This window comes from Triturus cristatus, chromosome 3_1 (genome assembly GCF_964204655.1).
Source record: "Triturus cristatus chromosome 3_1, aTriCri1.1, whole genome shotgun sequence".
Classification (NCBI taxonomy): domain Eukaryota; kingdom Metazoa; phylum Chordata; class Amphibia; order Caudata; family Salamandridae; genus Triturus; species Triturus cristatus.
This window is the reverse complement of record NC_140583.1, coordinates 650,168,620-650,180,557: the sequence shown is the minus strand read 5'-3', so window position 1 is coordinate 650,180,557 and position 11,938 is coordinate 650,168,620. Positions and strand designations below refer to the sequence as shown.

Below are 11,938 nucleotides of genomic sequence, written 5' to 3'. Positions count from 1 at the left end.
ATTAGCCCCAAGACTGGTGTGGGAACCATTTCCATGTGCGCCTGGCTATGCTAAAATCCCTTGTTAATGCTCGGAGAAAAGTAAGAAAGAAAATAATCTAGCGCTTCGTACTGTATTTGTACGCCGCAACTAAAACACGTGTTAAAAGGCTTAGTTTGAACTGCCATTTACCAACAGCAAGCCTTTAACTCACTGAGCCATGTCCGTGATGTCACTTTAAAACAGGAACCTCCAAAAGGTCGATCGCGAGCGACCCGTAGCTCCCAGACTGCCTCGGACTCGCTCCCCTGCTTTGTCAGGTTAGTTTACAATGTATAACTGCGGGGCCCAGAAAGAGGACTTGAAAGTCCTGCCGCTTGAAAGAAGCCTTAAAATAACAATTGCCTCACATCAGATCAAACCGCCTGTAAAAATATATGTATCCAATTGAGATGTATTTCCTTAAAGTCAATGGCAGTAATATATTTGAAAGAGAGATGCATTACATTTAATTCTTAGTTTCTTTCACTTTCACAACGCTAACAACAAAAACTATTGTTTCCTGCTCCAGTTTGCACAGACTTGAACAACGTGGGTATTATTACCATAAGGCATGCTTCCTAAATCACTTTACCCGGCGGCCTGCAGTATGTAGCCACAGCATCCGCAAGGGGAGGCCGAGTGACTCGCAAACCCCTCAGCAGGCCAGTCTGTGGCTGCCACGAAAAGCGCCCATACGGCCCTGAAATGAACGTCTGCAGGACATGCCTGGGCATGTTATCGACTCGGCAACCTCGATTCAGGGGGTGTAGTGCTGAGAGAACTCCCGCGATCCGGAAAGGAGGCAGTGCCCAGCTGCCTACGGACACCACCATGAAAAGGCGGGCGGCGACAAAGGCGAGGTTGAGGTGAGCATTGGCCTGGGTCATGCGCAGAAGGTAACTGGGGAGCATAGGGTGCTAGTGTGATGTCGCTCCATAATGAGTTTTTTCCAACTCGCCTTCCTTCCCTTTTAACTATCTCCCGCCCTCCCTTTCTTGCTTTTTATCCCCTTGCTGCCGTCCCTTTCTTACCGTTTATCCCTTGACCGCCCTCCCTTCCTTCCGTAATTGAGTGTACCCAGACCTACCAGCCTTTTATGGATAGCAATACATATTTTATTGAAGTGTGTGTATTTTTGGTCCAAATGCGGTCGCTTTCACTTTCGCGTGCTGTGCTTGTTTACATTTCTGTTGCTTTGCTCCCAACCCCACCCACTGTCTGTGTTCACAAAGCTCCCACCCCCCCTTCCGTTGGATGGAAGCTGCAGGCTAGTTGGGGGCTAAATGAGTGATTGTTGCACACGCGGGGGCAGGGGATCGTCTGTCGAGCTTGGAGCAGAAAGGCTGAGGCATTTGTAAAAGGCATTTCAATGTGATACATGTGCTTCGGTAAGGTAGATGGTTGAAGAGTGTGGTTATGGCGTCGGGGGTGGGGCGAGTTGCACTCGAGTTCATTGAAGTATATTATATTGTAATCGATGAGCCACACACTCTCTCTCTGTCTCACTACCTCACTCTTTCTATCTCACTAACTCACTTTCACTCTCTCTTTCACCACCTCTCTCTCTATCTCACTACATCACAACATCACTCTATGCTTATATATCACTACCTCACAACATCCCTCTCCCTCACTACCTCACTCTTTCACTACCTCACTCTCTCTATCTCACTACCTCACTCTCTATCTACCTCACTCTCTATCTCACTACCTCACTCTCTATCTGTCTCACTCTCTCTCACTACCTCACTCTCTATTTCAATACCTCACTCTCTCTCTCTCTATCTCACTACCTCACTCTCTCTCTGCTAATGCAATAGGTATCACATATGCAACAAAAAAGCTAATGCCAATTGAAATGACAATGCCATTTATTTAGGGATACAAAAATGATAAACAAATTATGAGCAATACCAATAGCTCTACCTATAATATTGCCGAGACCATTGCATTGTAAATGGGAAAAGGGCCAGATGCGCTTCTAGGAGGGGGTGGTGGTGGGGTGATTTCAAACCTGGGACAGACTCCTTTGGTCATGCTTCGTGTTTCATGCAGACTTTGTCTAGACGAGTGCAGAAAACAGGTTTGTCTCTCACACCACAGCCACATGTGCACACCGACCAGGCAAAACATTTTGTGTGGCTTCCTTCACAACTCAGGCAGCCAGTGAAACAGAAATCCGCAAAATAGGGTGCATCTTTAGTGGCAGCAACTACACTCCATTTTTGGTATCTCAGGCAGCCTTCTTTACTTGTGCTTATAGGACGTGGCTTAGATGTCAAGGTGTTAACTTAACCCAATGGTCGAAGTGGGGGGAAAAAAGTAGGGGAACTGTAGGCGGAGAATCAGAGGGCGGGAATAACCCAAGGATCGGATCAGTGGGCGGAGCAAGAGGTGTGGCCGGAATGCGCAAACATCCCAATTGTTTGTATTTGTTTGACATTTCACTGCCCAGTTTAATCAACCAATGGATACACATGATTATTTAAGGTTATAATGAGTTATTGACATTAAAATATACTCACAAAGTGGGATATGTTTCTAATCACAGAATGTTCAAAATACGATACAATGTGGAAGCACAAGCAAATTGTCTCTGAGTCATGGAGTTTCTGTCATCAGCACTTCTCCCTTTTTCCACAACAGCAGTTCAAACATGAATGGCAAAATATCCTACATTGCAAATGTTTTGTATGAGAGAGATTAAGCTATTGACATTGTAAATAACAATGCCGTTTCTCTAAATGTTTTAAAAACAAAAACATAAACAAAAATAATGTCATGAGCAATGCCAATAGCTCTAACTTTACCAATGCCGAGACCATTGCATTGTAAATGCTTGTTTGTTTTTGTTTGCCGCTTTCCCAGCCAGAGTCGCCTCGCCAAGGACTGTGGCGGTCCTCTGCTGGTGGGCACCTACAGCATGGATCTTGGCAGTGTACCGTATTCCATCCCCGAGGCCTCCCTTACCCGCGATTCCGGCGGGTGTGGTGTGGGTGGAGTGCAGCCGGAGGAGCAGGTCCTCGCCCCGGCCGCATCGCGTCCCTGATAATGCTGCCCCACTGTTGCTGTGGTTCTTACTCTGCTGCCGTGGTGGATTTCTCCGCACAGCCCCTGTGATGGCTCCAAACTCGGGTCAGGCACCGTGCTTCGCCCCCACTCCACATGAACCAGGTGAGGAGTAACCGGGGCACAAACCGCTGCTCGTCCGGAGTGGGAGGGGCGAAAGCACCTCCATCCTACTGGGGTCAGGACAGGTCATCATCATGAGGCCGCCGGGCACCAAACCCGGCCTTCAGATTCCTGGGTCACATGGGTTTCATCGTAGGAGCACTTCTCCCTTAGTTCTGCGAGCGGCGCCGATTAGGATTGCTGGCCTGGTCATGATGTCGCTCCGGTAAGTGTCCTGTACTCGAAAATCGTTCTGCACCGCTCCCCAGCTCCACGATGTAGTGATGAGCTGCAGTCTTATAATTACCCCACAATTTTTCCCGCCCTGAACGGGCGGTTGCTGTTATTGGGGGAGGGGTGAACCTCACCTGCCCCTCCCCCCATTGGCCAGGCAACTTCCTGGCATGAGTTTTGCCGTGATGGAAGCGCCCCTTCTGCTTCGGGCGCTTACCGCTGGCTAGAACCGGATCCTTCCGGGGCTCTGGCATCCGTTATGGCGCCGGCCCTCGAGGCTCCCTTCGGGGGCCGGCCTCTGCAAGAACTGCTGAACCATCCCGTGCTGCAGACTCAACCAGACATACAGCCAGCTGAGAAGGTCTTGCTAATTGAGTGCAGCAGCCCAACCATGGAAGAAATACAGCAAGCCATCAAACATGTGAGAAATGGGAAGACATCAGGACCTGACAACATTCCTGCAGAAGCACTGAAAGCAGGCATTGAAACATCATTAGACACGCTCTACCCCATGTTTGGAAGGATCTGGAAAAAGGTAATGGTGCCATAAGACTGGAAGCAGGGATATCTCATCAAGAGCCTGAAGAAAGGTGACTTGAGTAACTGCGCAAACTACAGGGGGATAACTCTTCTATCAACCCCAGGCAAAGTGTTCCACAGAGTCCTCCTGAACAGAATGAAAGAACAAGTCGATGCCGCGTTGCAAGACCAGCAAGCTGGCTTCCGCAAAGATAGATCCTGTACAGACCAGGTTGCAACACTGCGCATCATCATTGAGCAGTCAATGGACTGGAACTCCCCCCCCCATGTCAACTTTATCAAATATGAGAAGGCATACAATTGCGTGGGCAGAGAAACTCTATGGAAACTCCTCCACCACTACGGTGTGCCAGATAAACTCATAAGATCCATTAGGATCTCTTACGAGGGAATGACCTGCAAGATAATCCATGGAGTTCAAGTCACGGAAGCCTTAGAAGAGGGGACCGGAGTCCGCCAAGGTTGTTTGCTCTCGCCTTTTCTCTTCCTGCTGGCCATTGACTGGATCATGAAGACATCCACAGCAAGGAGAAGAAATGGTATCCAGTGGACATCATGGATGCAGCTTGATGACCTGGACTTTGCAGACGACCTGTGTCAAGAATTCCTGTCATGCGAGGGGAGGAAAACGGTAACCAGCGAAAACGGACTACATCTCCCAGGATGCTTAGCGGTTGAGAGGTTATGTAAACAGGAGAGCTGTTACATAACTTAAGGAAAACACGCCCTTATGTAAACAGGAGAGCTGTTACATAACTCAAGGAAAACACGCCCTTATGTAAACAGGAGAGCTGTTACATAACTCAAGGAAAACACGCCCTATAAAGGGAGGAACCGGGAGGTACAACGCTGTCGGATATTGTGTTTACACTGACGTACCTGCTTAGTGAAGAGCAGTGTTCCGGAGTGGTGCTCCAGTAAGGCAAGAACGGAGGTAGGTCGAGTCGTTACTCCCTGGGCCGTGTCTTGCCCCATCGTCACCTGTGAAGGACCCGGAAGCTCTACCGGATAACCATTGAGCTTCGCTTTTTGACTCGGCTGAGTCAAAGCGCAGTGGCGCTTTTGCTGGTTGGAGTCGTAACTCCCAGCCCGACCAGAGATACAGGGACTGCCAGCTGTAACGCACACCAGGAGGTGTTTGCCGCGTTACAGACTCGGAAGTCCACAGGATCGATCGAGCGGCTGCTCTCGGTTCAGTCTTCTTTGCTTGTGATTGGGGTATCGGTGACGCATCACCAGGAGGTGACTCCGCGTCCCGGTGCAGTCTGAGGAAGAGGTTGAGCGGCTGCTCCCTTCAGGTAGAGACCCCGGCTGGGTGTTTCCCTGACTCCTCGATTCTCCCCAACACTCTTCGTGCCCCTCACAGCCTACCGATTGGCATTGTCGGCCATTTCATTTCTGCCCTCTGTTGGCATACGCCGGGATCGGCGTATATGCAGAGGACGGTTAGGACCATCCGTGCTGTGGGCTGGTAACGTACTTAGCCTGGAGGATTCCAGTGACTATAACCTTTGTTTATTCCTTGTATTGTTTTTGCCTTCATTAAAATAACTAAACCTTCACAAGTGGTTGCGTTCTCATTATCGTGTCTGTTAAACGATCCTGAGACGTTCAGGGCGTTACAAAATATCCGACCTTAATAACACTAACTGTCTCCCGGTCGATAACAGACATGGCAACACTTGATGATGTGCTGGCTGCTTTAGCGACCGTGCAAATTGAATTGGCTGCCTCCAGGCAAGAAACAGCCGATGTAAAAGCCAGACTGGATGCTATCCAATTGGACCCGCTCACGCCCAGCACCTCCCTCACGAACCAGACCCCTGCGGTAGTAGTGGAAATGCCGGTAGCCGTCCCCTTGGCAACACCAGAGAGGTACAGTGGGGATCCTAACACAGTGCAGGTATTCCTCACACAAGTGGCGCTACATTTATCGTGCAAACCCAGGGCGTTCCCCACGAGTCAGGCTCGTGTGGCTTTCCTTATATCCTATTTGGCTGGAAACGCGGCACAATGGGCCGTACCTCTGGTGAGCAGGGACGACCCCATCTTATGTGATTGGGGTGCTTTTCGCGAGGAATTCCTGAAAGTCTTCGACAGAAGGGCTGACTCGTACACGGCGGACCGTGAAATGCTTGAGTTGAGACAGGGATCCAACGACCTGGTGCAGTATCTCAACGCGTTCCGAAGGCTGGTTGCGGAAACCAAGTGGCCTGTTGCTAAACAGACGGCGCTCTTCCATCACGGGCTGTGCGATGAGCTCAAGGACGCCGTGGCTCATATTGACCCACAACCCAAGACATGTGAGGGCCTTATCAACCTGGTATTACGGCTGGAACATAGGCTAAGTGAAAGAAAGGGGGATCATGGGAGAAAAGGAAACTCCCTTCCATCCTATGTGACAGTGGGAAGTCCTGAAACTTCCACCGCATCCAAGGGAGAACCCATGGACATCGGCGCAATACGAGCGAGCCTCACAGCCACGGAGAAAGAGTCTCGCCGTAAACAAGGATTGTGCCTATATTGTGGCAAAAAAAGCCACTACGTACGTGAATGCCCTGCCAAACCGAAGACGTCACGTTATCGGGCCAACCGGTGGACGTACCGGCGGAAAACTAGAGGACTCCCAGACCAAAGAAGGGGCATCTCGGAGTCACTCATCCATCCCTTCACTTTCCAACTCGGTCACTAAGGGACAACGACACCTGTTTCTCACGGTGCACGTGGGAGTGCATGACCAGTGGATACCCGTTGTGGCCATGGTGGATTCAGGGGCCACTGGCATGTTTATGGACCACAACGAGGCATGCAGGCTAGGGCTAGTGCTTCTTCCCAAAGCTGTACCCGAAGACGTCTATGCTGTAGACGGAAGGCGATTGGTGACGGGCCCATCGGGCAGCACACGGGGGTCCTTCCGATGAGATGTGGGAGGAACCATTTGGAACAAATCGATTTTAACATCATCCGAGCGCCCCAATATGGCGTCATATTGGGATTGCCGTGGCTACAGAAACACAACCCCTCTGTGGATTGGCCAACACATCGCATCAAACTGACGTCACCGTATTGCATCCTGCATTGTGGAATAAGAACGGAATCCCTTGACGCAGATGAGAGCGGGAGTCAGACGGTGGCTACAGCGGCAGAAAAAGATGTGGCTCTCCCCCAGGCTTATCACAGTTTTGAGGATGTATTTGATGAGGTGAAGGCGGAAGTGCTACCACCACATAGACAGTTTGACTGCCAGATCGACCTGGTGCCAGGGGCCAGCGTTCCCAGCGGCAGGCTGTATGCCCTGACGGAGCCTGAAAACGTGCATCTCCGGGGGTACCTGGATAAACTCCTCAAGCTAGGATTCATCCGCCCGTCCAAGTCTCCGGCCGCCTCGCCACTCCTCTTCATCCCGAAGGCTAATGGGGAGCTGAGAGCCTGTGTGGACTTTAGGGCATTGAATGCGATAACCGTAAAGAATCGGTACCCCTTGCCTCTCATCAGTGTACTTCTGGAACAGGTCAAGAAAGCTCGTATCTACACCAAGTTGGATTTGAAAGGGGCATACCATCTGGTGCGCATGAGGGACGGAGACGAGTGGAAGACCGCCTTTAAGACCACGTTCGGCCTTTTTGAGTACCTCGTCAGGCCGTTCGGTCTGTGCAACGCCCCGGCAGCCTTTCAGTACTTTTTGAATGAGGTATTCAGAGAGGAGTTGGATATCTACGTGGTCGTATATATCGACGACATCCTCATCTATTCGTCCAGTGTGGAGGAGCACGTACACCACGTCAAAGCTGTGCTCCAAAAGCTGAGGGAAAACATGCTGTTTTGTAAACTCAGCAAGTGTGACTTCCACGTCACATCCGTGGAATTCCTCGGAGTGATGCTGAGTCCAGAGGGACAGGAGATGGCAGAATGAAAGATCAAGGCGGTGAAAGAATGGCCGGTGCCCCAAAGCGTGAAGGACGTCCAAAGTTTCATTGGCTTCGCCAACTTTTACAGGCGGTTTATAGATGGATTTTCAGGATTGGTGGCCCCAATCACACAGCTACTGAGGAAGTCCAAGGAGTTTGTCTGGTCCCCTGAAGCGAACAAAGCCTTTGAGGCCCTGAAAAGCGCCTTTGGTAAGGCGCCGGTGTTGGCTCACCCCGATCCGGATCTCCCCTACGTGGTGGAAGCGGACGCATCGGATGTGGCGCTGGGGGCTATCTTGTCCCAACGCAACCACGACACAGGGGTGCTTCATCCCGTTGCGTACATGTCCCGCAAACTCAACGACGCCGAACGCAACTACCATATTGCGGAGAAGGAGCTTCTCGCAATCAAGGACGCCTTCACCGAATGGAGGCATTGGTTGATGGGGGCAAGACATGTGGTATCGGTGTACACGGACCATCGGAACCTACAGTTCATGACGGCCACAAGACACCTTTCTCCCAGACAGCTGCGGTGGATGATCTTCTTTGCGGGGTTCAACTTCCGCATCACATATAGGCCAGGGACGGAAAACCGGAAGGCGGACGCCCTGTCCCGTCAATCTGCAGTTAAGGAACCATTGCCTGCGACCGAGCATTCCATCATTTCCCCGAGGATGGTATTGGGGGTTATCCAACCGGATACTTTCCTGAGGGGAATAAAGAGAGGGATCAGGTCATTCGCATGGCGGAGGTGGCTCCTCAGTCACAGAGAATGGCAGCTGAAGGACGGGATACCCCTGAAGGGCAGGTGCCTATTGATACCCACGCCTAGGCTAAGGAAACAAGCATTCATCTGGTGCCATGACTCTCCATGCGCAGGTCATTTGGGCTTTGAAAAAACGGTGGCTAGCATGGGACGGCATTTCTGGTGGCCAACCATGAGAGTGGATGTCAGGAGGTGGGGACAGGAGTGTCCTACGTGTGCTACCATGAAGGCCGACCATGGCCGAACCCAAGGGCTCTTACATCCACTTCCGACCCCGGATAGACCATGGGATAGCATATCACTGGACTTCGTGGTGGGCCTACCGGTAGACCAGGGGATGACGGCAATACTGGTGGTGGTGGATTACTTGACGAAAATGGGGCACTTCATCCCCTGCAAGAGAGTCCCTACGGCCGGGGAATTGGCGTCACTACTCCTAAAGAATGTGGTACGACTGCATGGATTACCTGGGGTGATCGTGTCGGACCGGGGGTCGCAGTTTACTGCGCAATTCTGGAAGACTTGGTGCACTGCGCTGCATGTTAAGACCGCCCTGTCCACCAGCTACCACCCTCAAACGGACGGCCAAACCGAGCGCCTGAACCAAACGCTCAAACAGTATCTGCGATGTTTTGTGGACCAGGGCAGGGAAGAATGGGTCGACTTGCTATGGGTTGCAGAGATAGCCTATAACAACGCCACTCACAGCTCCACACAGTCATCTCCGTTCTATAGCAACTATGGCCAACATCCCAGGTTCTTGCCATTTCTACATCCGTTCAGAGAGGACAGGATTCCCGCCACAGCGGACAGGGTGGCACACATAAAAGACACGTTGATGCGCTCAAGGGCTGTCCTAATAGAGGCCAAGAGAAGATACAAGGCTGCGGCAGACAGGAAGAGAAGGCCCGGGCCACTGTACCGCACTGGAGACTACGTCTGGATATCCACAAGAAACATGAGGTTTCGAAAGAACAGTGTGTTCCATCCCAAGTACATGGGCCCCTATCGAATTACCAAGTGTATGGGTCCCGTGAACGTGAAGGTGTGCTTGCCCCAGTCATTGCGGATACACCCTGTCTTTCATGTATCATTGCTCAAACCAGCACCCTCCAAGCCGTCTGGGACACCTAGGCCGGTATGCGTGGAGTCGGAGGTGGAGTATGAAGTGTCGGGCATACGGGCGTCCAAATGGCGCAGGGGGAAGCTGTGGTACCTGGTTGCGTGGAAAGGCTATGGCCCGGAGGAGCAGTCATGGGAACCGGCTGAAGGGGTTCATGCTCCGCGCTTGGTCTCCTTGTTCCATCGGCGTTTTCCTGCCAGCGCTGGACCCGTGGGGAGCCGCTGAGAGGGAGGATGTACTGTCAAGAATTCCTGTCATGCGAGGGGAGGAAAACGGTAACCAGCGAAAACGGACTACATCTCCCAGGATGCTTAGCGGTTGAGAGGTTATGTAAACAGGAGAGCTGTTACATAACTCAAGGAAAACACGCCCTTATGTAAACAGGAGAGCTGTTACATAACTCAAGGAAAACACGCCCTTATGTAAACAGGAGAGCTGTTACATAACTCAAGGAAAACACGCCCTATAAAGGGAGGAACCGGGAGGTACAACGCTGTCGGATATTGTGTTTACACCGACGTACCTGCTTAGTGAAGAGCAGTGTTCCGGAGTGGTGCTCCAGTAAGGCAAGAACGAAGGTAGGTCGAGTCGTTACTCCCTGGGCCGTGTCTTGCCCCATCGTCACCTGTGAAGGACCCGGAAGCTCTACCGGATAACCATTGAGCTTCGCTTTTTGACTCGGCTGAGTCAAAGCGCAGTGGCGCTTTTGCTGGTTGGAGTCGTAACTCCCAGCCCGACCAGAGATACAGGGACTGCCAGCTGTAACGCACACCAGGAGGTGTTTGCCGCGTTACAGACTCGGAAGTCCACAGGATCGATCGAGCGGCTGCTCTCGGTTCAGTCTTCTTTGCTTGTGATTGGGGTATCGGTGACGCATCACCAGGAGGTGACTCCGCGTCCCGGTGCAGTCTGAGGAAGAGGTTGAGCGGCTGCTCCCTTCAGGTAGAGACCCCGGCTGGGTGTTTCCCTGACTCCTCGATTCTCCCCAACACTCTTCGTGCCCCTCACAGCCTACCGATTGGCATTGTCGGCCATTTCATTTCTGCCCTCTGTTGGCATACGCCGGGATCGGCGTATATGCAGAGGACGGTTAGGACCATCCGTGCTGTGGGCTGGTAACGTACTTAGCCTGGAGGATTCCAGTGACTATAACCTTTGTTTATTCCTTGTATTGTTTTTGCCTTCATTAAAATAACTAAACCTTCACAAGTGGTTGCGTTCTCATTATCGTGTCTGTTAAACGATCCTGAGACGTTCAGGGCGTTACAACCTGACCCTACTCTCTCATACCTACCTGCAGATGTAAGATCGACAAAGTGGCAGTGACATCAGCACAACTTGGCCTGAACATCCACAAGGAAAAAGCCAAGGTCCTGAAGGCTAACACAGCCCGCAAAACTGCAGTCACTCCTGCAGGCGATGCACTGAAAGAGGTTGACGCCTGCACCTACCTGGGCAGTGTCATAGACAAGCAGTGCAGCTCAGATGCAGGCATCAAGGCAAGAATCAACAAAGGTAGGACTGCCTTCATTCAGCTAAAGAAAATCTTGAGCTACAAGGACCTAACGTTGCCAACCAAGATTAGGCCTTTTAACACCAATGTAAAATCGGTCTTCTGTATGGAGCAGAAACTTGGAGGACAACAGTGACCACCACCAACAAAGTCCAGACCTTCATCAACACCTGTCTGAGGAAAATCCTCCAAATCTGCTGGCCGATCACCATCAGCAACAATGACCTATGGCAGCAGACTTTCCAACTCCCTGCTCATAAGAAATCCTGAAAAGATACTGGGGCAGGATAGGTCACACCCGTTTTCCCTCCTAACCCCCCACCCAAGTTACCCTCCCTTCACAGGTTGCTGCCTCCTGCCTGGAGTACCCGGAGCAGTCAACTTCTTTGAGGCTGGGTGTCCATTTGGTGTACCACAAGTAGCGTAGCAAGGGTGCATTGGGCTAGTGTACAAGCAGGACAAATGGGTCCTCTTACTGCTGGACAGCTAGTAAAACGCAATAAACAGGAATCAGTGGGTCCTTAGACCTCTGTGCCCTGATGCCACTACACCTGCTGGACCATTGGTGGATACGCCTGTTTACGTATGCAGACAGAACTGGAACTGTACCATTGCCTATGATCAACCCCTGCCTGCCTCTCAGGGACCCATGCAGAGGT

General features: G+C 51.4%; 1 long non-coding RNA gene across 1 annotated transcript in view; it reads left to right on the top strand.

The window, feature by feature from the left end:
* Nucleotides 1-833: 833 nt before the first annotated feature.
* Nucleotides 834-11,938, top strand: part of LOC146860727 (uncharacterized) — a 376,528-nt gene continuing 365,423 nt past the window's right edge. The window contains exon 1 of the long non-coding RNA XR_014979198.1: nt 834-887. This is a non-coding gene — a long non-coding RNA (uncharacterized LOC146860727). The remainder of the gene's footprint in view (nt 888-11,938) is intronic.